Genomic DNA, 27669 nt, shown 5'->3' with positions numbered 1-27669 from the left:
TTTTTATTAGAAAAAACATGGTAAAACATGGTATGTTATTTTGGACAAAAGTGTCTGCTAATACATTTAAATAAACAAACATTTTATTATATAGTATAGTATAGTAGTATAGTAGGCCTATATAGAAGGTTCTTCAGTCTAGGGCAGTGTTCCGGGACGAAAAAGAGAGATGGTGGAACCCCGTGTCCACTAAGGCTTGGCAGGAAATGCCCTTCAGGAACATAGCTGGAGTAAAAGTTCATGGGTTCAGCCCAGCCAGCTGAGTTGTGAAGCTCATGAGGCTCATGCCTAGCACCGCTGCTTGAAATAGTCATACAGGATCCCCTCTCATGCAGCCAGTAGTTTCCACGAAAACGTTATGTTGTGCAACTTTCTGCAATGTGATAGTTTCCACTTAATTTCACACAACCTAATAGGAATAGCTTATGGTTTACTTCTCCTTCAACAATTGAGCTCAAAATCTGGACCAATTTTGTGTACACCCATGTGTAGGTTCTTGTTGGTAAAGAGGTTTGAAATGTTCTCAATGGAAATGAGTGGGAACTCCGTTATAAGGATGTGGGAAGGCACTTGTTTTAGCCTCTGCATCTGTAACGGATGCCAGCTAGCTTAGCTTGGTAGCTTGGTAAGCCTCACTCTCCGATGCCTCAAAAGTGCTGCTGGCATGAAAGCTAGCAGCCTGGGCTTTTAGTTCGATTGTCAGCACGCTCGACTCCCAATTCAAGGTGCTGCTCTTTTGCAGGTTCGAGTCCGGGCGTGTGCAGGGCTGAACCACACAGGTTACACATCCACGAAAGGCTGTACTGAGCTTCCATGAAAAGGGTCAGTCTCTTCAACAGACAGTGGCAATGTCTCTGTGGTAAGAATAAGAATTCTGTTAACCATATAGTTAAAGTGTGATAAAGGTGATCAATGCAAGAAAGTATAAATTAACCCTTGTTAAGGTAACTACTGGCAACACTAAATCACAATTATGTTAAGGTTCTCAAACTTTTTCTGTCATTCCCCACTTTGAAGGAGGGGAATTTTCAAGCCCCACCTGACCCCATCAACCCGTCAAAATGTTTTTTCAAATCTTGGTTCCACATTAGCCTACATTTCCTGTCCGCTGGATCAGATGTTATTTTAATTCATATGTCAGTCTGTTTATGACTGACCCCCAGAATTATTGGCACCTCTGCTAAAGTTGACTAAAGACCGGTATAAAAAAGAATCTGTTGGTGATTTATTGTAATCTCACAATGACAAAAATTAGGAAAAATTCGACCTTGAAGGAAAGCAAATTTATTTTGACAAAAAGGAAAATCTCATGAAGAAATAAATATTTTTAAACAGATTTTCCTTTTTCTCAAAATAAATTTGCTTTCCTTCAAGGTTGGATTTTTTGAGATTACAATGAATCACCAACAGATTATTTTTTATACCGGTTTTAGTCAACTTTAGCAGAGGTGCCAATAATTCTGGAGGGTACTGTATGTTTATGTGTGGCTATTTTACTTCCTTGTCAAAAAAGAAAGGCATTATTAAAGAGGCACAAAATAACACATTTCCTCCTGTTCCCCACTAGTGGGGCCACACTTTGAGAACCACTGCAATAATATGTTGCTTGAATCAGACTATTTTACCTGCATCATGATGAGGGACCCCTCTGATGCTGTGTCTCAGGGTGGTCCAGAATGCCCGGAAAACTGCGGCTATCCTCGCTGGAAAGTGGAAATATTCATTAGCAAGTTATTTGCAACCATCTTATAAAGTTTTGACTTTGACAACTTCGTGCCAATGGTAGGAATTAGCCTAATTGTTGTATAAAAGATGCTAGCACATATAGACTAGTGCTGATGCAAGTTCAGCAAGGTGCGCCTGCGTGGGTTTCCATCCACAAAAAATGGACAATCTCGCAATCGAGAGAAGACTTATGAACAGCTGTGGGATCAAAACGTAGTTCGTCAGGGCAACGTTTATGGAAACATGTAGACCTAGGATGTAATGCAACAAAACAGTTTTCATCAAATTGAATGGATTATAGCGAATCGAATTTGTATGCGCATTTCAAGTGTTTCTCCTCGTGATTTCTTATTCTTCGAATGATAAAACAGCCTATGCATTAACACGCTGAATGGAAACCCAGCTCAAGTTGCAAATTTTCCTTACCGACTTCCCGATGCCATTTCAAAGTAGGCTACACGAAATAGAATATTGTTGGTTGAATCTGGGTGAAACACCGACCAGCTAACTAACAAATGTCATCAATTAGCCTACACATAGGCCTACCCTAGGAAAGGCCTAAATGTACGGCATGACGACTTGAGACGTGAGAAATCAATGTATCAATTTAAAAACTAAACTGTTTACAATTAAGCACAATTTTCTATTGAATAGCATACATGACTTAAATATTTGCTCATGATAAATATTATCAGCCTATTAATGTCATGGCTTTTACATATTAGGCCTACATGGCCTAACTTTATTTACTTATTTTGCTGACGCGTTTATGCAAAGCGACTCACCATCACAGTGCATTAACCTCAAAACGGTAGCCTACTGGCACCACCAATTTACATTAGGCCTGTAGATATTCTTAAAAATCCCTCGTTCGAGCATTAGACATACTGAAAATGTTGTTAATCTGAAATCGCTCTAAATAATTTCGAAAGTGTAATTTATCAATGGTTATTATTTTGGTAGTATGTCAAGCATTGTTAAGACAATACTACAAGACCAAGAACACACACAAGAACAAACAGAAAATCAGGGTAGGATAGTCTGGGCGCGAACAAACAAGACGGCGTCTTTTTTATGTTGCTGTGCGCAGTGCGGCCACCTCGCTTTGTGCGCCTGCTGCGAGACTGAGACCACAAGAGGAATGGTCGGATGTGGAGATGGACGCAGACCTGTATGAAGAATGTAAATTATGTAAATGTGGTTTATGAAATGAAATGAGTTTTCCATCCATGAGATATCTGTGTGATAAGAACAGAGAGCCTATTAACCTATAACCTAGGCCTATCCTTGAGCCAGAGGGGTTGGTCGGTATAATCTGAGGGGAATTAGGTCGAGAAACATTGGATAAAGTTTTAAAAAAAATATTCTTTTTGTCTATCAATTTGGTGTTATATTAAGAGTGAAATGTTATTCCTGAAATGTTATTATACGACAGCTTACACACATTGTATGGGAGAAAGAGCAGTAGGCCTAGCCTATATGACAGCAGTACGATTTAATACAGCAAAGGAGTATAATCAAACAACACTCTGATACCTAAGCAGAAAAATGATAATGACCATGTCAACGAGGGCCCCCATAAGGTCTCATTCCAACAAATCCGTCCCACTGAGTAGGAGTATATCCATATGAGTTTGACACCCCTGGACTAAAGCAATTCCACCTTCAACCCCAAGAGTCCATGAATAACTTTGAACCAAAACTCACACCGTTATCAAACGCATTTAAGGCAGATAGGCTTATGCAATTCATCAAAATAGTGGTTTAGATGTGGGATCAGTTTCAACCCCGCCATAAATCACACCAATGAATTGGATGAGTGCACTATCAATACAGCAGATTTTGATCAGATAGGTCGTTTTGAGAGTTCCACTATGTAGCCATTGTGCCATTGAGAGCCTGACGCGCGCACTTTCATGCGCTCCGAGACAACTAGTTAACTTATTAAACACAGATATAACCGAAAAATGGCATAGCTTTACCCAAGGACCTATTAAAGTCTATCGTTGCTGAAAACGGGAGTCTTTCGTCCCATATTTGTCAGGACCGCGAACAGGATCCCCTGAACAAAATGGTTCCCCATTGCCTATGTGTCGTCGCCCGCATTTTAGTGAACTTAAGACGACTAACTCAGATATGGCACGACTCAGATATGGCCCACACAGGTAAATCATGCAATAACCTACATATAACCATATATTTGCCTATAACGAATGCTCTGTAAAATCGCTAATAAAAGAACAAGCAGCGCTGCTTTTGCCGTCGGAAGCATAACTTGGTGACTTAATTCACACACACACACACACACATGCAGTAGGCTAGTTCACACACACAGTAGACGAAGACACGGTTTTTAAATCGAGATAACCCATAAGAAAGGCACTTACCGGCAAGAGACATGGCAAAATGAGTGAATGTTAGTTAACCAGGCAAGTTGAACTTCTCCGAACTTATTCACACAAGTTTATTCTCGAAGTGTCGTGTTCGAGAATGTCTATCAGCAAATTATGTCAGATCCCCTCAGTGATATTGACTGACGTTGTCTGGTTAAGTGTTCCCTCAGTCATCAGGAATAGCCTACACAGTAAAAAACGAAATCCCCGCCACACCGAGCCTCCGGTGCCTCCGATCGCTCCGCCTAACATGCAACGTACTGATGCAACGGAAGCAAAGACGTCCCCTTTGTGGGCTGGAATAACATAGCCTAAACTGGGACTGGCTAGGCCTATAAAAAAAATCATCTGGGGAATTTCGGAGTCGGACGAAAGAACATTATTTAGGTACGACGGAGTTTTAGAGCCACACATGAAGAGAAAAAAATATTTTTGCCATGGCGAGATTAAACTCGACATGTCGACATTAAACGACATTTCGAGAATAAAGTTGAAATGTAATGTCGACTTTAATCTCGACGTGTCGACTTTAAAGTCGCCATGTCGACATTAAACTCGACATTTCGAGAATAAAGTTGAAATATCATATCTACTTTAATCTCGACGTGTCATGCTGACATTAAACTCGCAATAGGCCCCACTGTTTAAACATAGCCTACACAGTTTAAGCTATGAAGCCTACACTAATACACACACATGAAAAATGGGCTTCAAATAGGTGTTATTTCAGATAGATTGCAGATATTCAGATAGATTGCGTCTTGTCTGTTAACTATCATTGCCGTCATCGTGAAGTGCTGTCTCGCAGTTATGGAAATACTATGCCGTTTAGGCTAAATAGCTAGAAAAATATATGTATCCAATAATATAATGTTTCTATACAAAATGTTATTTCACTCTGTTTAGGCCACTGCACATCCAAATAACTGCCCTTCATGACCCACGGGCATCACTCTCCACTCTCCATGTCTCACCTGCAATATGTATAGGAGGCTAGAAACACAGGTAGCCTAAGCATAGCCTACTATTTTGATCCCGTGAGAGAATATGTGTGCATGCACTTTATTTATGCACTTTGTGTGCATATGTGTGAAAGTAGGCTACTAGCCTACATGGGGTGGTAGGGAGGACAGCTTCATTCGTCCCTCCATAGACATTCAGCATGGGCTGTTTTGCATCCATTACAAACAAGCAACGTGAAAGTCTAGGATTGGGGAGAGCGCCTAGTATGCCTCTAGTGCATAAGCACGAAGTTGAACATTTAGATGAAAAACAACACTTTAATAATAGGCCTACAATAAATGAATGGACCGCTATGACGTTTAGGCTACTTTTGACCATCGCATTTATCGCCTGTAACTCCGTGATAAGGACCTAACAGCAAATTATTTGGCTGAGCAACGTAGGTTAATATGTTCTATGTTTTGTCCACATGATATAGGCCTATGTCTAATCATTGTTGCACTCGAACACTCTGAATTATTGTTGCACTTGTTGCATTGTTTCATTCGTCCTCCCTTTCAATCGTCCCGAGTGGTCGTTCTCTCTCCAAACTAACCTTATTCTCAAAATGTTGAGTTTAATGTCGACACGTCGAGATTAAAGTCGACATGATATTTCAACTTTATTCTCGAAATGTTGAGTTTAATGTCGACATGGCGACATTAAAGTCGATACGTCAAGATTAAAGTTGATATTACATTTCAACTTTATTCTCGAAATGTCGAGTTTAATGTTGACATGGCAACTTTAAAGTCGACATGTCGAGTTTAATCTCGTCATGGCAAAAATATTTTTTCCTTCACGTGTGGCCCTAATACTCCGTCGTATTTAGGCACTTCTTATGGACAATGACAGAGATAACTGTTTAGTCAGCAGCAAGTGGACACCGTTAGTAGCCTAGATCTGGTCAAAATAGCCTACATGAAGGTGAGCCTCACTGTTTGTGGATTTGACAATGAATTCATCTCTTTTTTAAACCTTAAGGTCCTTAAGGAATGCTTTATTAAATAAGCCCTATTCTTCTTGTCCTCTCTGTTCTAGGCCTATATCCTGTATTTTCCTAGATGCTGGTGTAAGGAAACTCCTTGTGTGCCATATTGAAGGCGCATGCAATTATTAGAAGAGGCTAATATTCCGAGAAATTGCCACCTATCGGATGAGAGAATTGTGATAAGTAGGCTGTTTTGCCCATTCGCCAACGATTCTTCAGTGATTTGTTAAGGCTATAAATGGGCAAATAACGACGGGAAAACAATGTTGAGGTTAAATCACTTGCACTCGAGGTTTGATGTCTGTAACATCAAAATTATGTTTTATTTATTCAGAATGATTGTTTATCGTTATAAGAATCGCTTACATGTTTTAAGTAGGCTATGCTTGATTAGCCTATGGGTTGTTGCACAAATATTTAGGCTATCAATAGAAATAGAAAAAGAAGACCAAAAGGCCAGTGATGGTCTGTGAACTTGCTTGTTGCTTTTTGGGGGATTCCATAATTCAGCACCATTAAAAATGCCGACAGTTCACATTTAGCCTACAGGAACAGGTGTTAGGTGTTAGAACTACATGGCAACTGGCACCTATGTTAACTGGCTGCGTTGATGACGTTTCGATTGAAGAGTCTTCGACAGATGTGGCTGCTGCAGATTTGATTTGAGACTAACAAATACAAATATGCATGACATAATTAAATGTCAACATTGTCTGTAGTAGGCTAGGCTACATGCATGGACCATGAATATTCCACCAAAAAATAAACACCTAAATAGCCTAATATTAGCTCCACGTGGTTATCGAACCTAGCCTATACTGCCGAATGAAACTGCTTGCATGATAACCACTCATCTACCTACATGCGCCATGAACCAGATGACAGGGAATAGTGAAATTTACTTGACTTAAACGATTAAAATAAGTCAGATAGGCCTATATGTTATTATGATTGTAGCACGTTAACACGGCTGGTATCTGACTACCTACCGTGTTATCCTGCTACAGCAGTTGGCAGTTGCCCAAGCCAATAGGCCTAGGCTACTATAAAAGTTACAAACTTTTTATAAAAGTATACTATAAAAGTTTCAAACGTTTTACTTTGAATGGCTAAATGGATTGGGCAAGGTAGCAAGATAACATGATCAGCTGTGTTAACTCGTTACAATCACAATAACATTGTTATTATATTGTAATCATACAAGTCAAGTCAATTTCTCTATGTGCCATCAGCTGGTTCGTGGCGCAAGCAGGTAGACGTCTGATGATCATACAAGCAGTTCAATTTATTAGTGGTTTGATACGCACATGGAGGTAATTAATGCTATTTAGGTGTTTGGTTTTGGGGTGGCATATTCATCAGGCCTACTACAGACAATTTTGACATTTAAACATGTCATGCATATTTGTATTTCTAGTTTATATCAGAAAGTGACAAATCTGCAGGCCTCATCTGTCAAAGACTCGTCATCAATCGTGAAACGTCATCAACGCAGCCAGTTGGGAGCCAGTTGCCATGTAACACCGGCATGCCAATTAGCCAATGCAGAGCGAGCGAGCTTTGGTTAAACTAACGCCGCTGAATTATTCCAGCAACTATTTCACTTCGATAATAAACTACATTTTGGTTCAACATATAGAGCAGAAATAACAGAATTTGGCTTAAGCAGTGAGGATAAATTTTATGCAAAGTGTCAGCCCCTAAGACTGTGCCCATTACAGAAATTTGTGGTCGTTTAAAGGGACACCAGGCAAGCCTGATGCTTTTTCTCTACGAAACTCCCCCTCGCTCGGTCTGAAGCTCTTTTCCTTATCTTTGCGTCTTCCGTCAAGGGTTTTCGCTGCTTCTTCGCTGGCTCTGCCATTATACACTCGTTTGCAACAATCTCTAGCGTTTCGTTAGCCTGCCTCTGTGCTGTAAACTGATCCTGCTTCGGTCGGCGGCGTAGGATACACCGAACTTGCAAGTGGGATATTCTTCCTACAGGCAGTAGGGGCGGGCGAGAGAGCCTTCATTCGCCCCGTAATGAGTCATTTAACCATATACCGACTTACGAAGATGATTAATTAACACGAAAACGTTGCCTGGTGTCCCTTTAATGTCGAATGTCAGAGTAATAACACTCCAAAACGTACCTTAATGATACTCCACAATTTATGAAGGAACGAAGTTTAAAAATAAAAACACATTATATCAGATGTATTACACGAATAATTGTCAAGGAAGTACAAGATTATTCGACGGTCGCTTCTTTTCTAATAAATATAATGGGCTACATTACATATTTCAGGGCACTAGATGGCGGCATTTCACTACACTTCGGGCCTTTTTTGGATGTAAAAGTAAGCAGTGAAATGGCGTCATCTGGTGGCCGTAAAGCGCAATAGCGCCAGGAAATATTTAATTTAACAGGAAATTATGGTAGAAATCTGTGTTCATGAAAGTCAATGGGCCGCAAATTGGTAAATTAGCGGTGAAGAATATTTCTCCGGATAGCGTGACGGCATTGGGAGCGGAGTCCACGTTGTGCGTTTGGTGTGCGTGAACTAGACGTCGTTCTGCCACTTTCCAGGTTTCAGTAGGCCTACAAAATCGGACATCTATTGTTTTACATAGGTTAATTGATCTATCACTAATATGCAATGATTTTAACACAAACACAACTACCAGGTCTAAAAACAAAATCGGACAGCAACTATGCCAGGAAGCCACACAACTTAATGAGAAAAAAAGTATTTATTTCCAGATTTCATTCCAGAAAAAGGACACAGAAAATCTAATGACTTAACAGGCTTCCACAGCGCTCACGCCTACGCGTTTAGCCGTAGTAGACTAGATAATAGACCACGCATCCTTCCATTTGAAAATAGCGCAATTCAGTCCGTGCCGGTTTTCCTGCATGACCCAATAGCTTTCTCAAGTCCCAGCTATCTTTCATAGGCTACTCACCGTATTCTGCTCAGTGAGGTAAATGAGACCCTCCTTGGATTTCCACCAGGTAGGCATGTAGCCTAGTCAAACAGTCCACATTCTCGCGGATAGGACAGCTGTCACAAATAGGATGTGGTCAGATTGTTATATTATATCAGGACGAAAAAACGCGGCAAAATGACACGTGTTCCACTTCCGCACTGACTCAGCCAGCCAGTCAAAACGAATAGCCTGAACAGCAGGCTATGCCTCTCTTTTACTGTCTATGTATTTAAATGCAATGTGAGCAAAATTTGGCACTGAGAGTTGTGGGCATGGACTAACTAAGCTTAGCCTTGGCTCACTGGTTTGCTTGTTTTCTTTTTATGTCCATGATAGGCTACTGTTCTTATACAAAAATAATTACAGTATAGGCCTACTCAGTTTTTTTGGAGGTACAGTGCAGTTTTGAAGGAAAGAAAAGTAGTTGTCCGATGCCTGATGAAGGCCCTTGTGGGTCGAAACGTTGCATTATGTTTTTAACTTATTAGTTATTCTGGGAGATTGCAGTGTGCTGACAACTACTCTTCTTTCTTTGATAAGGCTTTTTTGGTCCTGCTGGCCTCAGTGAGGTGGGATGTGCATACAACCACTCTGAAGAAAACGCAGGGCAGTTTTGACACTTGAAGTAATGCAGTTATTTTTGTAAGAGCACTTGGCAATCACTCTGACTATCCAGGAGAAAGAGAATAAGATCCAGGAAATAACAGATGTCTTCAGCCTTCAAGCCATCTGAGGTGGCCAAGGCCTTTAGCCTACAGTCACTCTGTATGATAATTTAACAAAGTTCCCAAAAACGGCTTACTCTGTTAGCCTACGCAATGGCGGCTTTTTATCAATAAATGGAGATAGGACCGTTTTTTTTTTCTAAATTAACTCACACTTCACACAAAAGTTATAGATTACCATCAGTATTGTTAGCTGATAGTTTGGTGATTAATGTATTGACACATAGGCCTATGACCTGAATGTACCTGACTGCAGGTGAATCACTAACTTCCTGTAAGACAAGAATCAGTAGCCTATGTGAAGCTGGGGAAACACATCTCTAACTCCTGGACCATCTGCACCGGTTCCCCTCAAGGCTGCGTCCTTTCCCCTCTACTCTTCTCCCTGTACACAAACAGCTGCACCTCCAGTCACCAGTTAGTCAAGTTACTGAAGTTTACGGACGACATCACCTTCATTGGGCTCATCTCTGATGGTGATGAGTCCGCCTACAGATTGGAGATTGGCCATCTGGTGTCCTGGTGTCCAGGTGTGGACAAAACAGCTTGAAGCTAAATGCTCTGAAGACAGTCGAGATGGTTGTGGACTTCCGGAGGCACCCAGCTCCACTTGCCCCCATCACCCTGCGTGGGTCCCTTCCACTTCCTGAACAGCAGAGGATGTACTTCCTGCGGCAGCTGAAGACGTTCAACCTGACAAAACCAATGATGGTGCTCTTCTACACCTCCCTCTTTGAGTCCATCCTCACCTCCTCCATCACCATCTGATATTCTGCCAGGTAGGAGTGTGGCCGACCCCTCCCACCCTGGACACAAACTCTTCGAACCACGGCACAAACTCCACTGCAGTTGGCCTTACCAACAAATCTCAGGTCCCCCACTGTCACTGAGTACCCCCAAGTCATTGTTTTAAAGTGGATCCTTAATCAACAACTAACTACGTCAGCCCAGTGGAGGTCCCCTTCAGTGGCTACAAGATGTCAGGAACAAAAAAAAAGCTGTGGATCTAACATGGCAATTGGCTGCCTGAACGTAACACAAGATGGAGTAGATGTTCTTTTACCATGTTTATTACCCCCCCCGGCTTTGGCAGGGAGAACAGGCCAGGTGACCATTGAGTAGTACACTCAGCTGAAGACTGTCATTAGATTAGATTAGATTCAACTTTATTGTCATTGTGCAGAGTACAATTACAGAGACAGCGAAAAGGCAGTTTGCGTCTAACCAGAAGTGCAAAAAGCAGAAAAGTGCAATGTGATATACAAAGTATAGACAGGTGGTGCATAGACAGGACAAGAAATATAGTGCAGTGTAGACAGTATACAGTTGTTTTGCAGAAGGTGGTTTAGAGTAGTATAAATTAAATATAAATATGTGCTGTGTATTAGCAGTTACCCTATAAGAGCAGAATAAATATGGTTATGTAATATGAACAAAGTATGAACAACATGCACAGATATGTGCAATGTAGAGGCAGTACTATTACAGTAGTAGAACAACATAGATACTGTACATGCAGTGTATTAACAGAATATGTTAGAGAAAAACTGAATAAATATGGATATTTAGTATGAACCATATAGACAGATATGTACAGTATGTACAGCTATGTGCAGTGTGGTAACAGTAACATTGTAGTGCAGAAACAGTAACATTATAATAGTATTAAGAATAAGTGTATGTGCAGGATGAAGAGCAGTAGAATATGGCTATGTATAAGTGTAATTACAGTATGTACATTTGTAAATTAATAGACACTATGGGCACAGGCAAGGAGGCATCAGGCGGGCGGGGCAGGGGGTGATGGGGGCTAGTTCGTTGGATGTCACCGGGATGCAGAGCTAGAGTTCAGTAGGGTGACAGCCGCAAGATAAATAGTTTCCTCTGAACCTGCTGGTTCGGGTGCAGAGAGACCTGTAACGTCTCCCGGAGGGGAGGGGAGTGGGGTGAACAGTCTGTGGTTGGGGTGAGAACAGTCTTTGATGATACTGCGTGCCTTATGCAAGCATCCCTTGCCCTGGATGGCCTCGATGGAGGGGAGTGAGGAACCGTTGAGCAGTTTTCACCACCCTCTGCAGTGCTTTCCAGTAGTGGGCAGAGCAGTTGCCATACCAAACTGTGACACAGTTGGTGAGGATGCTCTCGATGGTGCAGTGGTAGAAGTTCACCAGGGTCTGGGGAGACAGATGGACCTTCTTTTGTCTCCTCAGAAACAAGAGACGCTGGTGAGCCTTTTTGATCAGGGTAGAGGTGTTGAGGGTCCAAAAGAGGTCCTCAGAGATGTGGACACCCAGAAACTTGAAGCTGGTGACATGCTCCACCTCAGACCCGTTGATGAGAATGGGTGTGTGTGTGCCTGCGTCCACAATTAGCTCTTTGGTCTTCTTGGTGTTGAGAGCCAGGTTGTTATCAGTGCACCACAATATTAGGTGCTGGACCTCCTCCCTGTAGGCTGTCTCATCGTTGTTGCTGATGAGACCAATCACTGTAGTGTCGTCTGCAAACTTTTTTTTTATTTTTTAAAGCATATTTTTTTGGGCTTTATGCCTTTAATGATAGGACAGTGGAGAGTGACAGGAAGTGAATGGGAGAGAGAGCAGGGGTGGGAATCGAACCCGGGTCGCCGGCGTACGGTGCCCCAGCCAGTTGCGCCACAGCTGGGGCCATCGTCTGCAAACTTGACAATGATGTTAGAGCCATGTACAGGTGTGCAGTCGTGGGTGAAGAGGGAGTAAAGGAGAGGGCTCAGCACACATCCCTATGGTACGCCGGTGTTCAGGGTGATGGTTGAGGATGTGTGATTATCTAACCTAGCAGACTGAGGTCTGTTGGTTATGAAGTCCAGAATCCAGTTACAACGAGAGGTATTGATGCCCAGTTCACTAAGTTTAGTGACCAGTTTGGAGGGGATGATGGTGTTGAATGCTGAACTAAAGTCAATGAACAGCATCCTCACATAGGTGTTGCTATTATCAAGGTGGGACAGGGCAGAGTGAAGTGCCGTAGAGATGGCCTCTGTGCTCCTGTTCTGACGGTAGGCGAATGGAATGCAAATTAGAAGGGGTCCAGTGAGGGTGGTAAGCAGGTCTTGAGGTGGGCCAGGACCAGCCTCTCAAAGCACTTAATGATGATGAGGGTGAGTGCAACTGGACGGAAGTCATTAAGGCTTTTGCAGTGGAGTGTTTTGACCCCGGCACGATGGAGGTGGACGCGGGGACAGCTGCCTGGGTTAGTGACAGATTAAATATTTCAGTCCAAACCTCAGTCAGCTGCACTGCACAGGCCCTGAGTACGCGTCCGGGGATACCATCAGGACCCGCAGCATGCATTAGTCCTGCTCAGTGCCGCACACACACTGGTGGTGGAGAGTGTGAGGGGCTGGTGATCTGCAGAGACCACAGCCTTGATGGCCAACTCCTTATCGTCCCTATCAAAGTGGCCATAGAAGTGGTTCAGCTCATCAGGCAGGGAGGTGTTCGTGACGGGGGGGGTGGGGTGGGTGGAGTTAGTAGTTTTGTAATCTGTGATGGCCTGGATGCCTTGCCACATGCGTCGGGGGCCCATTGCCACATGCGTTTTGATGCCCCTTTTCAGATTAGCCCTGGATGAGCTATAGACTTGAGCATCACCAGATCTGAATGCGATGTCTCGTGCCTTCAGCAGGAGTCTGACCTCACTGTTCATCCATGGCGTAGCTGTTGAGATGGGAGATGTTGATAGCCATTCTAACCATCTGCGCCGACTGTGACTCCTGCCCCTTCCATTGGCACTGTGACTACCTTCATGCAAAAGAGAAAGTCCCTCCATTTCCTGTTTAAGGTCCATTTTTACAGCTGCCCCCCTGATGTTTTAATGTTATTCCCAGTTCAGTACTCCCCTAAGTACTAATCTCAATTCTTATTTACTACCGGTATATCTTTTGTAGGGTGTGAAATAATGCAGATATTGACTATTCTTCACACTTTGTACTGTGCACTTTGCCACATCTGAAATAAAAAACAAATGTTTCACAAAGTATTTGATCTGTTTATTTTTTTTAATTCACATTTTTTTATTGAAAGTATAAAAGGCCACATGGTAAAAACGAATTTACAACAGGGGATCGATAAAGGATGGAGTGATCAGGATGTGTGGACCAGATCCATGGTCCCATGGATCTGGATGGTGGCTCCTAAATAATTGTGCTGAATGTGCGTAAATATAGAGATTTTTACATATTGTACTTATTTTAATTTAGATCCAAATGAATTCCTGCTGTGTATCACACTGATATATCAATATTTTAAATATATATTATTTTATAAGTATCTTCAGATATAAAAAAGCTCACATTTATCAACTTTAAATGGCTCAGAAAACAGCAGCACACTAAACAGACACTTGAGTACAGGCTAGCCTCTTCCACTTACAGTAAAGTAGGGTTCCTATGGTCATAGTCAGTCTGGGAGCCCCTGCCCTTCCATGTGCTAACAGCAGCAAGATAAACCACCCATAAGGTACAGAACAGAGCAGCTATCAATGACAACAATTAGATTTAGTAAAATTTCATGACATTCTCTGACAAAGAAAAACCTGAATTCCATGACTCATAATAAATGTTACAATATACTGACCAAAGATTTCATAGCAGCAGTGTACTAGCCTTCAAGTATCTTTGATTTTTTTTTAGAGGGGAAGAGGAATGAATGGACATTGAATAAACAAAGCTGGGCTAACCACTCAACCACTCAACCAAGCAGTAAAGCTAATTACCAGATATACACCAATTCTGCATGGATATATTTGTATTACAGTGTTTCCCATACATTGACTTATTTGTGGCGGCTCACCACAATATCAACATTGACCACCACACAATGATTTTCCAGGTTCTACTAAATTGTGCTTAAATCTGTTTTTAAACTGCTACAACAAAACAACCATGACTTTGCCCCAAACATAATACAATCCATGTCTGGAATAGACTTCCATGATATTCCAGAAATTCCATGACCCATGGGAACCCCGTGTATGGGAAGGTTACAAAAAGCTTTACAGAGAAAGCAGCAAGAGTAGCCAAACTAAGGCAGCTTAAATAAGGCACCCTGAATGATCTCCACCAATGTAACAGCTAGTGATGATCAGCTGAGCAGTCAGCCAAGTTACTGGCAGAAGTTGGGCATGACTTTGGCCTTCCTGAACTAATGCTGTGCTCAGCTTGGTGGCTTCCTAGCCTGACAGTCTTGGTTCTTCAGTCCATGGCAGTGTTCCTGGGTGAACTAGAGATGATGGATCCTGTGTCCAGTAAGGCTTGGCAGGGAATGCCCTTTAGCAACGCAGTTGGAATAAAGGTCCACAGGCTCAGCTGAGCCGCACAGCTCATAGGGCTCATTCCCAGCACCGCTACTGGAAAATATCATCATAGTGGCTCTCATACAGCCAGTAATGTGATACAGTTTCCACTTAATTTGACACATGGAAATGAGTGGGATCTCAGTTATAAAGATGGGAGAAGGCACTTCCAGTTGTAGCCACTCTGAAGTGTTCTACTGAGCTTTCATGATAACGCTCAGTCTCTTCAACGGAGAGATGAAATGTTCTCAATGGAAAAGAGTGGGAACTGGAAAGTTATCTGGCTGCAAGAAGGCACTTGTAGTTGTAGCTTCTGCATCCACGAAGGGCCGTACTGAGCTTCCATGAAATAGGTCAGTCTCTTCAACAGAGAGTGGCAATGTCTCATCTGTGGTAAGAATGAAAAATCTGTTAACAATATAGTTAAAATGTGATACAGCTGAACAATACAAGAAAGTATAAATTAAAAATTAACTTTGTTAAGTTAACATACTGGAAACACTAAATCACAATAGTGTCTTGCTTGAGTCACAAACTATTTTACCTGCATCATGATGAGGGACCCCACTGATGCACCGTCTCAGGGTGGTCCAGAATGCCTGGAAAACTGTGGCTATCCTCGCTGCAAAGTAGAAATATTTGTTAGCAACTTCTTTACAACCATCTTATAAAGTTTCACATCAACCATCTTATGAAGTTATGACTTATAAATGTATGCCTACCACACAAGAATGATATAGATATCAAATTTATCAAAACATTTAAAAAAGATACACTTGTGCCACTGGCAGGAATTGGTAGCCTAATTCTTTAAAGGATCAGCCAATAACATGTTAACAGTGTTATTTGGCATTTAAGGGAATGCAGGCTAATGTCTAATAGCACAAAAGTTATAAATATATAATATTTTCAAAACAGGCTTTTTTTCAGTGCACCAGGGCAAGTTCATGGAATTAGGCCTAGGTAGAAACTCGGGGTTAAGGGCCTCACTCAAGGGCAGGAATCTGGATAACCAAACCACTTCACCACCACCTCCTCACCCTCAAACTAGTTGGCACCACCAATTTACATTATAAGGTGCCCTCCAAATCCCTGGATCTTAAAATCCCATGCACGTTTGAAAGTAATGTTGGTAATAATATTGAAGAATACATACTTTTTTTTTTATTGATATTGCAGTGACGATATCAATTAGAAAGTATATTGAACATGTTAATCTTTTTTTAAATGCATAGGCCTATTCATACATGGAAACATGAAGGCCTAGGATGAAATGCAACACAACTGTTTCCATCAAATTGAATGCTTTATAGGCCTATGCGAATATACAGTTTTTCCACCGCCCTCAAACGAATCGAATTTGTATGCACATTAGATTGTATGCGCATTTCAAGTGTTTATCACTAGAAATTCAGCGTTTTATACTTCTGAATAAAACGCTGAATGGAAACCGAGCTCAAGTTTTAAAATGTCTTTACCGACATAGACACTTCGCGATGTCATTTCAAGGTAGGCCTATGGCTACACGAAATTGAATATTGGTTGAATCTGGTTGGAACACCGATCAACTAACTAATGTAGCTTATAGGTTCTATGGTCAGAAACACGGAGACTATGATCATTCATTAAATCGCTAAGGGGGTCTAAGAGTTCAGGCATGCAGCAGATAAACAAAACTATCCCACATTTAGACCAAACTTGATAGTTAAAATAATAAGGGCAAACAATTGCACTAATTGCAATTAAACTTGGAGACTAAAATTCGCATGATTTCAAAAGCAAAATTCGAATGACTACAACGAATGTCATTAATTAGCCTACACATAGCCTAAGGAAAGCCCAAAATGCAGCCTGTTATATCAAATTTGAAAAAACTGTAGACGGCATGGCGACTTGTGAGAAATCAATTGCAAAACGAAACTATTTGGCTATTTGCTCATTAGACATATTGGGAGCCTATTAGCCTATTAAGATGTCAAGGCTGTTACATAATTTTATTTATTTTGCTGACGCTTTTATTCAAAGCAACTCACCATCATCGTTCATTAACCTTAAAACAGATGGCACCATTTACATTACATCCCTGGTTTGCGCATCAGACAATTGAAAATGTTGTTAATCTGAAATCTGTGAATAATTTCGAACGTGTCATTTTTTAATGCTTATTAATTTAGGGGTATGTCAAGCATTATTAAGACAAAAACTACAAGATCAAGAACACACACAAGAACAAACAGAAAATCAGAGTAGGAAAGCCTGGGCGCGAACAGACAGGACGGCGTCTTTTTTCTGTTGTTTTGCGTAGGCTACTGGTCGCCTCACTTTGTGCGCCTGGTGCAAGGTCGGATGTGGAGATGGACGCAGAGCTGTATACATAATGTAAATGATGTAAATGTGATTTATGAAATTAAATTCAAAGTTAGTTTCGCGTAATGTCCATGAGATATATGTGTGATAAAAACACAGAACCTTGCGTAGCCATTGAGCCAGGGGAATGTCTGAGGGGAATGAGTGGATCATATGATTTTTTGGCAAGGTATACACCCTAGCGTTAAAAAAGTAACAGCATTGCATTGGTAGTAGATTTTTGTGTTTTACCACTCTGTTAATGTCTATTATATGCAGGGATATATAACAGGTGAGGCTAAAATGAGGTAACTAGGCTAATCCTCACAAAACTTCCGCAGCTGACATTTCCATTAGGTCGAGCAACATTAGATAAAGTCAAGTAAAAAAAACTTCTTTTTGTCTGTCATTTTGGTGTCATAGAGTGAAATGCTATGTTTTGGAGAAAGTCTTCATAAATTTGCTGAAAACCTAAGTTATATTTGTTCCCGACTATCATTTACGTACGACAAGTTACAAATCATTTATGAACATCCCCTATAAAACAAAAATGACTTAATAGGCCTAAATAATCAACAGTGGAAGTGTTGCCAATTAGTTAAGCCAATTAGTTAAGATAATTATTAGCCTTTGTTCGCCTGTAGGCTAATATATCCCAGACCCCAAATGCAATGTTATCACATAGCTTATTTTCTAATTCTATATACCTTGTCAAAAGGCACTATGAGAGTTATTCCCCTCGAATGGTAGACTACCAATTGGCCAAAATTAGGGGGCTTGGCTCAAGGACTAAAGCAATTCAACCAAGAATAGTGAATAACTTGGAAGCAAATATTTAGCCACGCAATGTTGCCGCCACGAGCTTGGCGCGCGCACATTCATGCGCTCCGAGACGCAACATTTAACTAATTAAACACTGATATAACAGAAAAATGGCATAGATGGTACAAGGACTTAGAAAACGTCTATCGTAGCTGAAAATGGGGGGTTTCCTGTGTCCCCCCAACACCATTTTCTACAACTTCAGACATCCTACTCAGCCTACAGGCGAATCATAACGCGCTGCCCAAAAAACATGTACCGTAGTTCTATAACCATTACAGTGGTAGCCTACGTATAACGAATGCACTGTAATAACATCGCTCATAAAAGAACCAAGCTCTATTAGCTCCAGCTGCAAACGCGGCTTGTGCCGTCGGTAGCATAACTTGGTGACCATTAACGTTAGTAGAATTATGGACACGAAGAGGAAGACACTGTTCCAGACAAGTTTTTTTGTAGATGGTAATCCATAAAAAAGGCACTTACCGCCTAGAGACATGGCAAAATGCTGTAATTTACGAAGCTGGCGAGTGAGTGGTGAAGTAGGCTGAAGTAGCCTAATAACAACACACACGGACGGGGTAGGCTAGCTAACCAGCTAAACCAGATTAAAACTTTTGTTGTCTATCAGGACATTAGGCTATTCCAGATCCACTGAGTGACATTGACTGACGTTGTCTGTTTAAATTACGTGTTCCCTCACTATCATTAGGCTACGAAGTACCCTACACCGTGAAAACACAAAATCCCCGCCGAGCGCTCAATTCAAAGCCGGAGCCTGTCACATTGTAGACTACAGCCCATCTCCGAGTCCGGTTAACTCCAGTTGGTTGTTGCAACGCCCCTCGGTGGACGTCATAAACTGTGCCTGGCACTTTTTGGGCACTTTTCATCTAGGAAACTTTGAACGAAAACATAATTTAGAGACTTCTTATGGACAGTGGCAGAGATAACTGGTTAATCGTTTAGTGGAGTCGGCAGGGGAAGTAGCCTAAAGACACCGTGAGTGGATTTAAATGTAGGCTATTCATATGTCAACATAGCCTAGGCTACATGAATAAATGAACTCATAGATATCCCCACACAACTTCGACAGCTGATTATGCATTAATTAAGTCAATATAATTTTGTATTGCTACTTTTCTGAAATGTTATATAAAGGTATAAATGAGCCATCACTGGATAAAGTCAGGTTCAAAATTCTTCTTTTTGTTTTTCATTTTGGACATATTAGAGTGAAAGGTTATTACAGTGGGTGTTTTGAATTTGGGTATTTTGAATAGATCAAAATGCTGTCAATAGCCATTAAAGAAAATCTACTATCGCCATATTCACAACTCTGAGCCAGAAATCTCCACTTCAATTGCACTTCCAGATGCTGGAGGATTTTATAGAGGTTGTTCATAAATGATTTGGGACCTAGTATGGAAAGTAAACAAACGTTTTGGAATATATAATATGGGTTTTCAGCAAATGTATGAAGACATTATCAAAAAATACAGCATTTCAGGAATTTCAGGAATAACATTTCACTCAAATATGTCACCAAAATGAAAAGCAAAAAGAATAATGTTGCATGTATTGCAGAATGTATTGCATATTTCATCAGATAATGGATAATTTATGTAGCCTATACATAATATTTCAGAAAACTTCCAATACAAATATTGACATAATGTAAATAATCAGCTGTGGACGTTCTGTGGGGATATATCTATTAGTTCAGATTTTTGACCTATTCACCTGTAATATATCCCCTCATAAGTGTATAATAGACAGGGTGATGACACACAAAAACCTACTAACAATTCAATGCTATCACTTATTTTCTAACTCTAGGTTGGTCTACCTTGCCAAAAATCACTGAGACTTACTCCCCTCAGATGGTACTGTCCAACCCCTCTGGCTCAAGTATGAGGGATTTATTAAATAAGCCCATGCAAGCCCTTATTTTCCTCTCTGTTCTAGGTCTAGGTTATGTTTTCTTAGCCTATATGTTGGTGTAAGGAAACTCCTTGTGTGCCATAGCCTAGGCCAGGGGTTCCCAAACTTTTCCACGACAAGGCCCCCCAAATACCATTAGGTTCTGGCCAAGGACCCCCGTGATGTGTTATTAAACCCATCGAGAATACTACGGCAAATGTAAACATACATTAAGCTAATCCTAATAATTATTTTAGCCACAAACACTTCGCGATGGAGCATACAGTGTGTAAAAATTGTATTTGGGGCTTTCTGCTATATGAGAGCTATCACTCTACTATTATTCCCAGTCATTATCATGGAAAATATAATGTTCAGATATGCGACACATTACAATGGCATTGTATAACAACCCTCATAGTAATAGGTATATTTTAACATTTTCAAATGTATTTATTTGTTGCTTTTTCCTTCCAACTTGCTGAGGCCCCCCTGGCACCCCCTCGCGGCCCCCACTTTGAAAACCACTGGCCTAGGCCTACACTATACGAAATTGTTGAATTAAGGGTAGGCTAATATTCTGAGAAGTTGCCAATCGGATGAGAAAATGTGAATAAAAGTAGCCTAGGCTAAGCTATTTCCAGTCACTGTTTTGTTTGCCTATTCGCCAACGATAGGCTAAAGCCTTTTTACGCTGATTGGTTAAGAGGCTAACAGCCATATTGCCTGGTGGAAGAAGGAATCCCTGAGCCTGCTGGTCCTGGCTCTGAGGCTGCGAGAAAACCATTCAAAATCTGGAGATGACCATTGTTGGAATGGCTGGGGTCATTAATGATTTTAAAGGCTTTTTCACACACAGATCCTCAAAGGTGTTCTATAAAGCAGGGGGCTCACAGATTTTCTGAGCTGTCTTCACAACCCTTTGAATTGTTCTGCAGTTGTGAGCAGTGCAGTTCCCATACCAGGCAGATATGCATTCGGTTAGTATTCTTTCAATGGTGCTTCTTTAGAAGTAACGGAGGATGCTGGGGCCCATGCCGAATTTAGGTGGAAGAGGCATTGTTGTGACTTTTTAAAACTTCCCATGTGTAGGGATTTTTATGCCTTTAATTAGATAGGATAGTGGAGATTGACAGGAAGTGAGTGGGAGAGAGAGTCAGGGTGGGATCCAGAAAGGACCACGGGGCGGGAATTGAACCTGGGTCGCCGGCGTACGGTGCAGGTGCCCCAGCCAGTCGCGCTACTGCTGGGGCCAACGGTATGAAATTTTAACCTCACGGTTATAGTAACCAAATAATCACGGTTTTCGGTATTATCGTGGTATTTGTAAAAGTGTGTTCAATATGTTCAGAAAGCACTGATAGGCCGACACAAGCTGAAACAGTTTCAAAAAGTTTGACAGTGTGTACTATGTTACAAAAATATGGGCAAAACCTTATCAAAAGTTAACCGGGGACGCTGGAACTAATTTTCACCTGAGGGTGCTCATAGTTGTTACTGAGTAGATGTGATCCCTTTATTCTGGTGCATTTTAAGGTGGCCTATTGCTACTGGAGAAGGACATACAGTATTTTCATTCACATGCATAGGCCTACATCCTAAATGCCGAAACAAACTTTGTGGCTACATGATACAGTGCATGTTTTGCGGTGAAAATGTTCCGCCTTTTAAAAGCAGGTGTAGCCTAATCGGAATCTCAGTTAAATCCATCAATTAGACATCAGAATCAGTAGGGTACCAGTTTTGTTTTATTGTACCAGGCCTACTGTATGTCAAAAGCAGGCTCGGATGAAGCTGGGAAGGATTAAACACACGGTTTCCACACCGTGGTAATCAACCGTGATAATTATGATATTTGAAATGAAAATGGTAATTGTTATCGTCAACATTTTTATCAAGGTTTACCATTATACCGGTAATCGTTACATCCCTACCCGTGTGTACATCCCATGTAAGGTCTTCTGTGATGTTAATGCCCAGGACCTTAAAACAGCTTGCCCTCTCCACAGCAGCACCCTTTATTGTAATAGGGGGCAACTCTGCCAACTCATTTGTTTTGGCCACATTGAGTAATAGGTTGTACTCCTGGAACCACTGTGACAGGATGTACACCTCTCTCCTGTAGATCTTCTCACCCCCGTCAGGGATCAGCCCACCACAGTTGCGTCATCGGCAAAATTCATCACCAAATTTGACTCGTGTAGCAACACAGTCAGGGAATGCATACAGGGAATAAAGGAGGGGGCTCAGGACACAGCCCTGAGGAGCTCCTGTGTTCAGGGTCAGAGGGGCAGAAGTGATGAGCCCATCCTCACCACCTGTCAACGGTCAGTTAAAAAATCTAGGATGACATTGCTTTGTTCGGGAGTGAAGCCAAGGTTGCTGAGTTTGGTGACCAGTTTGGAGGGGATTATTGTATTAAATGCAGAACGATAATCAACAAAGAGCATTCTGGCATATGAGTTCTTATTTCCAGATGGGTGAGGGTGCTGTGGAGTACAGTGGATGCGTGTGTGTATATATGTTTGCTTTTGTGTATATATGTGCTTCCCTGTGTGTGTTTTCGCTTGTGAGGGTGTGTGTGGGGGGTCATGGGGTGTGTGTGTGTGTGACTGCTTGCCTGCATGTGTGTTTTATGTGTCTGTGCGTGTGTGTGTGTGTGTGTGTGTGTTCGATTGTGAGTGTGTGTGTGGGGTAATGGGATGTGTGTGTGTGTGTTTATATGTGTGTGTGTGCCTGCATGTGTGTGTTTTTATGTGTGTGCGCGTTTGTGTGTGTGTGTGTGTGTGTGGGGGGGGTTATGTGTGTTTGTGCGTGCGTGTGTGTGTGGGTGTGTTTGTGCAGGCGTGCATGTACGTGATTGTGTTTATGTGTGTGTGCTTGCATGCATGCCTGTGTGTGCGTGTGTGTGTATGCGTGTGAGTCTGTTCGTGGGTGCCTGTGTTTGTACATGTGCATGCGTGCGTACGTCTACTGTGTGTGTAGGGGGCGACATATTAAAACGAAAAACAATGATTCCGTATCATCCTTGTGGGGCTACATGCCCAACAAGTTTCCGGGAATCATTGACACAAAATCACTGAAGAAAAAGAAAAAATCCAGAAAAAAAAAAAAAAAACGCTTCGCTGCACGGCAGTCATAACCTATTAAGAGATCAGGTGTGCGTTATAATCTCTTTTTAATTCTTATGCAGAAGAAGCAAGCATTGTGTAAAGCTATAACCTAGTATGAATTAGTATAGAGCACATTTGCTACAGTGTATGCCTATTGTGGGCATACACTGTATGTGTATTTTCATGACTATTTACATTGTAGATTCTCACTGAAGGCATCAAAACTATGAATGAATGCAAAGTTATTTGGCCCACAGATGAATATTTGTCAAGTTATGGCTTGCTGAATATGGTATTAAATTAAAAAACAATAGCAACTTTGAAGAAACTAGACATGTTTTCAGTTATTTCACACTTTTTTTGTTAAGTACATAATTCCACATGTGTTCATTAATAGTTTTGATGAATCTACAATGTAAATAGTCAGAGTCATGTAAATATGGGAAATAAAGGAAAGCATTGAATGAGAAAGTGTGTCCAAACTTTTGGCCTACTGTACATACGTTATTAGAACTGTTTACTATGGTTTAGCAAGAAGGAAAATGTCTAGGGTGAGTGTTTCTATCTGTAGTGTTAATTTAGTCATAAATTACCATGCCTATTTGTAATAGTGAAATTCACCTGTGTTGTTGCAAGGGAGGCCGTAAAGCAGGAGAGAGGCCGCATTTACTATTATTTGCACAAACGCGTTTCGGCGCGTGCCTTCTTCAGTGTGCAACAAGGTAACACTGTAGCCCATCTTATATACCCACACCCATTTTAACACCAGCCAATGATGTTAAAGTGATATCCAGTCCAATAATGTCATTAATGTTTCAAACAGTCCATTGAAGAAAGACAAAGATTGTTATACATATTAAGAATGAACATACAATACACATAGTGTTCCATTTATAAGAAACAACTTAGTGACAGATCTTCATTCATCCCATTCGGGATACATGTGTTTAAGTTAAAAATATACCAAGCCTCTCGCTGCAGGAGGCGGTTTTCACGGTCTCCCCCTCTTGGAGACCGATTGACAAGCTCTAAGCCCATGAATTTAAGCATATTGCCATCATGGCCCGCAGAGTTAAAATGCATTGCGACTGATGATTTGTCATCATTCTTTCTGATTGCGCATGTGCTCAAAGAGTCGGGTTTTGAGTTGTCGCTTAGTTTCGCCCACATAAAACAGCCCACAAGGACAAGGACAATGGTCTTGTAGAGTTTAAATAAATATTAATACAATTAAAAGTTGTCTTTAATTTGGATATTGTTTCCGAGAGCGCTGGTGGGAGGGTCTAGGGATGAGGGGTCACGTTAACGTTACATTTTCTGAAGGGTCGGTTTGGTTTGGCAACTTGGCACTCGGCGTAAGAAATAAGAGAGAAATTGACCAAAGAGATTAGGCCTACAGACCACACAGTGAAATTTGACCAGATGGATATAGCCTACGAAGTTACCTGACGAGTGTGAGGGAGAAGCAGAGCACAGTGAGTGGCAGAGCAGCGGATGCTGACGGAGCCTGCGAAGTCCGTCAAGATCTAGGCATACAGGTCGAGACGAGTCTACTTGTGTCCGTGACTTAACGACCAGCCAAAACTATTATTTCATTAATTATGGCTTATAACTGGCTTATAATGGCTTATAACTTAATGGGGAAATCCGGTGTAAAATGTGTTTTGCTTATGCTTAGCATGGTGTTACTACTGGCTCAAATATTAACAAAAGAGCAGGAGAGAGGGTGACAAACAAATGTCCAAGGGGTTTATTGCATAACGCAAAAGTTTACATAAACGAGATTCAACTTAAAGAAACAAATCGAACACAAAGCAAGCCGCTCTCTCCCACGCGCCGCGCCATAACCAGGCCCTCTTTATGCCGTCAGGCTGGGACACGCCTCGCGCGCCGGCACATCCCATCAATTAAGCACACATATAAATAGAGACATTGATAACTTCGTAAGTGTACACATAGTTTATTAAAAAGGACTGTTTCTTGCGCCGAGACTTGTCACTAGTGTTCCTCTGTCTCTCGCCGGCGTGTGCGCAAGGGGGTTCGTGTGCGCATGCGTGTTTGAGTCTCCCCCTTCCTCCTGTTTCATGGAATGTGTCCGGGAGGCGATATTTTTCCCCCCAGGATTGTAGGGGAAGAGTCCCGCCCTACTCGCTACTACCTCGTCCGTTTCTATGGAGATGGGTAGTAATCAAATCATCATACTGGTTGTTGAACCATTTTAACGCAACTGATAGTTGAAGTTGTCAACCAAAGACTGTAAAATAGGTTGTTTTTATTAGGGGGGTTTGGAGGGTTTCCCCCCAACTTTTTTTTTTTTAAAACAATTCCCTACTGATAGGGAGGGAATAATGATGTTTCCAGATGACCTGGGAGGTATTGAAAAAAAGGAGACTGTTTCTTATATGAAATAATGTATTTTCTTTAAAATATTAATGTAAAATACAGTGTGCATACAGTGACTATAAAAAAAGGTGTGTCTGATGAGTCCCATATAGGATAACAATTCTGCATTGGTTTGGAGTCACTAGGTCACATGACTTGGGAGATATTGAAAAAAGAGGACCATTCATATAGGAAATAATGATTTTTTTTTTACAAAATATTCATATAAAATACAGTGTGCATACAGTGACCATAAAAAGAGGTGTGCCAGATGAGTCCCATATAGGATATCTATTCTGCATTGGTTTGGAGTCACTAGGTCACATGACCTGGGAGGTATTAAATAAAGGAGACTTTTTCTTATATGAAATAATGTATTTTCTTTAAAATATTAATATAAAATACAGTGTGCATACAGTGACTATAAAAAAAGGTGTGTCTGATGAGTCCCATATAGGATAACTATTTTGAATTGGTTTGGAGTCACTAGGTCACATGATGTCAAAGCTATTGACAAAAAAGACTATGAAGGTAATTCAGAAGGTACTTTTTAGACGGTCCCTAAGGTCGGCTGGGAGCAAGTAGACAGGTCATCTGTTTGTACATTGTCTGCAAACACGGGGTGAAACCGGCCGCATATTTTTTTTTTTAAATATCTATCGAATATCCGAATATCAAATATCAAACTAACTTCACCTCAGTCCGTGGGGGCAGACTCATTGTTAGCGCTGACTGCAGTTCCGATCATTGACGACAGAGTAATACCATAAATCAGACGAATGCGGTCGTTGAGCTGTCCTGTCCCAATACTGCACGGCGAATCAAACTAAGAATATCTTTTAAAACTCAAACTTTCAGGGATCAGAAATAGTTAAAAAATGCACAGAAACATGATAATACATTAATTTATATAAGTATGAATTGACAATTATTTATTGAGGAGGAACTACTTTTTTGGGTGGATGATTTTTTTAGTAGGGCTTTGCCCTACCTGCCCATATGAACCGCCCGCGTCTGCTCTCCAATACATGACAATTTTACCAAAAACTCGGTGGTATCTTTTAGAAAGGATGGCAGTATGCAATAAATCCTTTATGTGATTATCCACAAATTTAGACAAGGGCTCAGTCACAGATTGGTTCCCAGATACAATTGGACGGCCAGGGGGATTGTCCAACCTTTTGTGAATTTTAATACTGGTCTTAATGGGCTGTAGCAAGTACTTGTATTCTTTTTCTAGTCTTTTTCTAGACGTCGTTCTGCCACTGCACAAAATCGGATATTGTTTGACTGTAGGCTAGACATTGATCTATCACTAATCTGCAGTGATTTTAACACAACTACGTATGCAACTATTCTTAGCCTAGGCTACTATAAGCAACATAGCCTAGTAAGAAATATATTTTAAAGGGGATTTAGTTGCAGGAAAAGGTGTAACAGAAAATCTAATATTTTAACAAAAGTAGCCTACAATGCTCACGCGATTTACGCGTTTGGCCTGTCGGAATACGCATCCTTCCATTTCTAAACTCGCGCAGTAGGCCTATAGGCTATAGTAAAAAGTTTGTATTTGAGTCCGTGTCGTTTTTGCTGCATAACCACTCTCACCTCCCAGCTGCAAATCTTTCATACTAGCCTACTCACCATGTTTTGCTCCACCAGGTAATTGGGACCCGGATCTCCGCCAGGTAGGCTACATGTAGTCACAGTCCATATTCGCGCGGGTACAGCTGTCATGGAACGTGGTCAAAGATGGTAGATGCTGTTGTATCACACACACAAAAAAAAAAAACGCGGGAAAACGACACGTGTTCCACTTTCATAATGACTCAGTCAGCCAGTCAAGAGGAAGAATAAACAATATGCAGCCTCTCTTACTGTCTGTGTACACAGGCTGTTTGCTCCAATGTGAGCAACATTTGGCACTGAGAGAGTTGTGGGCA

General features: G+C 41.3%; 2 long non-coding RNA genes across 2 annotated transcripts; both read right to left on the bottom strand.

Annotated features, from left to right (window-relative positions):
- Positions 1-89: 89 nt before the first annotated feature.
- Positions 90-9168, bottom strand: LOC121677400. The gene is made up of 3 exons (XR_006020961.1): positions 9061-9168; positions 1626-1703; positions 90-854 (listed from the first exon to the last, which is right to left on the bottom strand). It is a non-coding gene; the product is annotated as an uncharacterized LOC121677400 (long non-coding RNA).
- Positions 9169-14699: 5531 nt separating this feature from the next.
- LOC121677399 lies at positions 14700-27647 on the bottom strand. The gene is made up of 3 exons (XR_006020960.1): positions 27371-27647; positions 15685-15762; positions 14700-15528 (listed from the first exon to the last, which is right to left on the bottom strand). It is a non-coding gene; the product is annotated as an uncharacterized LOC121677399 (long non-coding RNA).
- Between the last annotated feature and the right edge of the window lie 22 nt (positions 27648-27669).

Source organism: Alosa sapidissima, chromosome 12 (genome assembly GCF_018492685.1).
Source record: "Alosa sapidissima isolate fAloSap1 chromosome 12, fAloSap1.pri, whole genome shotgun sequence".
In the NCBI taxonomy this organism is placed as follows: domain Eukaryota; kingdom Metazoa; phylum Chordata; class Actinopteri; order Clupeiformes; family Clupeidae; genus Alosa; species Alosa sapidissima.
The sequence above is the reverse complement of the archived record's forward strand: the minus strand, read 5'-3'. Positions and strand labels throughout refer to the sequence as shown.